The sequence below is a fragment of the Protobothrops mucrosquamatus genome, unplaced genomic scaffold (assembly GCF_001527695.2).
Source record: "Protobothrops mucrosquamatus isolate PMUCROS unplaced genomic scaffold, P.Mucros_1.0 scaffold1131, whole genome shotgun sequence".
NCBI lineage: Eukaryota > Metazoa > Chordata > Lepidosauria > Squamata > Viperidae > Protobothrops > Protobothrops mucrosquamatus.
Window position 1 is genome coordinate 544,941 of NW_015387349.1, and position 5,027 is coordinate 549,967.

The 5,027-nt window shown below is 44.0% G+C and overlaps 1 protein-coding gene across 1 annotated transcript in view; it reads right to left on the bottom strand.

Moving 5' to 3' along the window:
• The window catches only part of GJA4 (gap junction protein alpha 4), a 7,727-nt gene extending 7,146 nt beyond the window's left edge, over positions 1-581 (bottom strand). Inside the window, exon 1 of the mRNA XM_015820451.1 lies at positions 568-581. The gene's annotated coding sequence lies outside the window, so the exon portion shown is untranslated. The remainder of the gene's footprint in view (positions 1-567) is intronic.
• Positions 582-5,027: the final 4,446 nt, after the last annotated feature.

The following is a 5,027-nucleotide window of genomic DNA, read 5'->3' on the forward strand; positions in this document are numbered from 1 at the left end:
CCAAAGCACCAGAAGGCAAGACAAGAAACAATGGATGGAAATGAATCAAGGAGAGAAGCAACCTGGAATTAAGGAGAAACTTCCTAACAGTGAGGACAATTAATCAGTGGAACAGCTGGCCGTCAATAGTTGTGGGTGCTCCATCACTGGAGGCTTTTAAGAATAAACTGGACAGCCACTTGTCTAAAATGGTATAGGGAATCCTGCTTGAGCAGGGGGTTGGACTAGATAGAAGACCTCCAAGGTCCCTTCCAGCTCTATTCTGATTGAGTCTAGAGAAAATTAAACAGTCAGGCTTGCTTTAGGCAAGTAGGAAAGGATGGCAGAATGCCTTGGACATCCTACATATGACAGTCTGGTAGAGAAAGTCAAACATTAGGAAAATACCGTCAATCTTTTACCTTAAATCTTAAAACGGAATAAGGGCTGTGATGCCAAGAGGGAATAACTTTGAAGCAGACCAATGTGAAAAATCAAGATTTACTATTATTCTAAAAATCAAAGCACCACCTCCAGGGCTTTCCAGTTTAGGGCTATTTAACAAAATGTAAAGACCGTTGTACTCACCAACAAATCAAAGCGATTTTCCTGACTTAAAAGTCCTCATTAGAAGTTTTTGGCTTAATTTTCTCGGTTTCGTCTCTGCTTCCAAAGAGAAGCTGCAGCCCAGCTCAGATGCAGGATGGGAATATAACAAACGTTCCTGGAATTCAGGACACTCTGCGACTGTTATGAAGAGCAAAGAAGTGGAAAGTTTATTATAACAACCCTTGGATGAGTTAACAGAAGGGGGCGGAGTTAGAGGAAATGAGTTGGGGAAGAGGAGGAGAAAGGGCTTTTACTAGGCTGTGCAATTATCGTAAAATATTCTGAGTTTTTTTTAAAAAAAAACAACAACCCAAAACAAGTCCCAGCTGATTGGGGAGTTGGAAAGAAAGAACAGTCAAAGCTTACTTCATCTGCCTCCTGATTGAAAGAGTGGCTCACCTCACACAGTGGCTCACAGTGGCTCACCTCACACAGGCTGTGTTCACACAACCCACGAAAGCAGGTCCATTCAAGAGGCAGCAGTGAATCTGCATAACGTTCTAAAGCTGTGCTTTTCAACCTTGGCACCTTTAAGATGGCCACCCGGCTGGGGAATTCTGGGAGTTGAAGTCCACAAGTCATCCAAGGGCCAAGTTTGAAGACCCCTGCTTTAGAGCTTATTTAGGGAATCTGGAGGCAGGTTTCTGGGTGTGTAGTGTCTTATATGAACCCAGTCCCCTGGGGTAGCTTACAATTCAAGGCCATATGCAATGTCTCCCCCCCACCCCAAACTGGTTAAGATAAAACCCGGTTCAGCATGTTGGGTGAACACAGGGACAGAAGAGAGAGGAGAGAAAGCTTTTGATTTCCTAAACAGCCGTAGCAGCAGCAGGATTGTGGAGACTATTTCTCCGGAGCCTGGCTGAGGAAAAAGGAAACAGAGGAAAACAGCGGAGACTGAAATAACAATTGGTGCCTCTGTTGCGCAGCAACGCAGGCCAAGAGCAACACAAGGGAAATCCTGCACGGGAAGAATTTGCCAGCACCTTGCAAAGCGTGGGAATCAGGAGCAGGAAAATGTGTGTGTGTGTGTGTGTGTTTGGGGGTGTTGGTGTTTCAGGCAGGGAATCCCTGCAATCCTTGGGGAAGGGAGTGAGGAGTTCCAAGCACGTTGGAACTCTAGGACGTTGACAGTCTAGGACGTTGACAATCTAGGACGTTGACCATCTGCATGCAGAAGCAGCCCCCTCCCCCGGTATGAAATGTGGTCAAAGAATGAAAAAGGTGGTCTTCTTAAGCTTGAAAATGGACTTCTGGTTTCCTTGAAATACACTGCAATACCCTCTTTAGTTCCACACTCAGTTCTTATCATGCCAACATTACTAACCTGCACAGTGAAGAGGTCAGCCAATAGGGTGAGAAGGTGAAACTATGGTTGAAATTGACAAAGATGGATGGGTAATCTTCAGGCTCTGACAAACTGATCACAGAAAGAAGAATTCAGAGAATAAGGACAATATAGAAGGGAGTGGAGTGGAGTGGAGTGGAGTGGAATGGAATGGAGTAGAGTAGAGTAGAGTAGAGTAGAGTAGAACAGAGTAGAGTAGAGTAGAGTAGAGTAGAGTAGAATAGAATAGAGTAGAGTAGAGTAGAGTAGAGTAGAGTAGAGTAGAGTAGAGTAGAGTAGAGTAGAGTAGAGTAGAGTAGAGTAGAGTAGAATAGAATAGAATAGAATAGAATAGAATAGAATAGAATAGAATACTTTATTTGGCCAAGTATGATTAGTCACACAAGGAATTTGTCTCTGGTGCAGAAGCTCTCAGTGTACATGCAAAAAACAAAGTAATAATAATCATAATAATGATACCAATAAGAGAAGGTAGTGGAACAAATGAGAAGGATCTTAGCAATACAGTCTTATTACATAGCTAAATATCCCTAGGCATGACAGTGCTGTGGAAATCAGGTGTTCAACAGCGAATTTTCAAATTTCAAAGGGTGCTCAGTCTTTCAAATATAGGAATACATGCTTAGTTAAACTAAATGATCCTTTGTATAAATGTTAATGTGCTTTCTTTCCCTCCTGGGATGATAGGAAGGTAAAAGTAGTCCTCAACATCTCTCTCTCTCTCTCTCTCTCTCTCTCTCTCTCTCTCTCTCTCTCTCTCTCTCNCCAAAGCACCAGAAGGCAAGACAAGAAACAATGGATGGAAATGAATCAAGGAGAGAAGCAACCTGGAATTAAGGAGAAACTTCCTAACAGTGAGGACAATTAATCAGTGGAACAGCTGGCCGTCAATAGTTGTGGGTGCTCCATCACTGGAGGCTTTTAAGAATAAACTGGACAGCCACTTGTCTAAAATGGTATAGGGTCTCCTGCTTGAGCAGGGGGTTGGACTAGATAGAAGACCTCCAAGGTCCCTTCCAGCTCTATTCTGATTGAGTCTAGAGAAAATTAAACAGTCAGGCTTGCTTTAGGCAAGCAGGAAAGGATGGCAGAATGCCTTGGACATCCTACATATGACAGTCTGGTAGAGAAAGTCAAACATTAGGAAAATACCGTCAATCTTTTACCTTAAATCTTAAAACGGAATAAGGGCTGTGATGCCAAAAGGGAATAACTTTGAAGCAGACCAATGTGAAAAATCAAGATTTACTATTATTCTAAAAATCAAAGCACCACCTCCAGGGCTTTCCAGTTTAGGGCTATTTAACAAAATGTAAAGACCGTTGTACTCACCAACAAATCAAAGCGATTTTCCTGACTTAAAAGTCCTCATTAGAAGTTTTTGGCTTAATTTTCTCGGTTTCGTCTCTGCTTCCGAAGAGAAGCTGCAGCCCAGCTCAGATGCAGGATGGGAATATAACAAATGTTCCTGGAATTCAGGACACTCTGCGACTGTTATGAAGAGCAAAGAAGTGGAAAGTTTATTATAACAACCCTTGGATGAGTTAACAGAAGGGGGCGGAGTTAGAGGAAATGAGTTGGGGAAGAGGAGGAGAAAGGGCTTTTACTAGGCTGTGCAATTATCGTAAAATATTCTGAGTTTTTTTTTTAAAAAAAAAACAACCCAAAACAAGTCCCAGCTGATTGGGGAGTTGGAAAGAAAGAACAGTCAAAGCTTACTTCATCTGCCTCCTGATTGAAAGAGTGGCTCACCTCACACAGTGGCTCACAGTGGCTCACCTCACACAGGCTGTGTTCACACAACCCACGAAAGCAGGTCCATTCAAGAGGCAGCAGTGAATCTGCATAACGTTCTAAAGCTGTGCTTTTCAACCTTGGCACCTTTAAGATGGCCAGCCGGCTGGGGAATTCTGGGAGTTGAAGTCCCACCCGCCTTAAAGGTGCCAAGGTCAAAAAACACGGCTTTAGACTCCAGGGGTCTTCCAAACTTGGCCCTTGGATGACTTGTGGACTTCAACTCCCAGAATTCCTCAGCCAGGCATGCTGGCTGAGGAATTCTGGGAGTTGAAGTTCACAAGTCATCCAAGGGCCAAGTTTGAAGACCCCTGCTTTAGAGCTTATTTAGGGAATCTGGAGGCAGGTTTCTGGGAGTGTCGTGTCTTATATGAACCTGGGGTAGCTTACAATTCAAGGCCTTATGCAATGTCCCCCCCAAAACTGGTTAAGATAAAACCTGGTTCAGCATGTTGGGTGAACACAGGGACAGAAGAGAGAGGAGAGAAAGCTTTTGATTTCCTAAACAGCCGTAGCAGCAGGAGGATTGTGGAGACTATTTCTCCGGAGCCTGGCTGAGGAAAAAGGAAGCAGAGGAAAACAGCAGAGACTGAAATAACAATTGGTGCCTCTGTTGCGCAGCAACACAGGCCAAGAGCAACACAAGGGAAATCCTGCACGGGAAGAATTTGCCAGTACCTTGCAAAGCGTGGGAATCAGGAGCAGGAAAATGTGTGTGTGTGTGTGTGTGTTTGGGGGGTGTTGGTGTTTCAAGCAGGGAATCCCTGCAATCCTTGGGGAAGGGAGTGAGGACGTTGACAGTCTAGGACGTTGACAATCTAGGACATTGACCATCTGCATGCAGAAGCAGCCCCCTCCCCCCCAGTATGAAATGTGGTCAAAGAATGAACAAGGTGGTCTTCTTAAGCTTGAAAATGGACTTCTGGTTTCCTTGAAATACACTGCAATAGCCCCTTTAGTTCCACACTCAGTTCTTATCATGCCAATATTACTAACCGGCACAGTGAAGAGGTCAGCCAATAGGGTGAGAAGGTGAAACTATGGTTGAGATTGACAAAGATTGACGGGTAATCTTCAGGCTCTGACAAACTGATCACAGAAAGAAGAATTCAGAGAATAAGGACAATATAGAAGGGAGTGGAGTGGAGTGGAGTGGAGTGGAGTGGAGTGGAGTGGAGTAGAGTAGAGTAGAGTAGAGTAGAGTAGAGTAGAGTAGAGTAGAGTAGAGTAGGGTAGGGTAGGGTAGGGTAGGGTAGGGTAGAGTAGAGTAGAGTAGAATAGAATAGAATAGAATAGA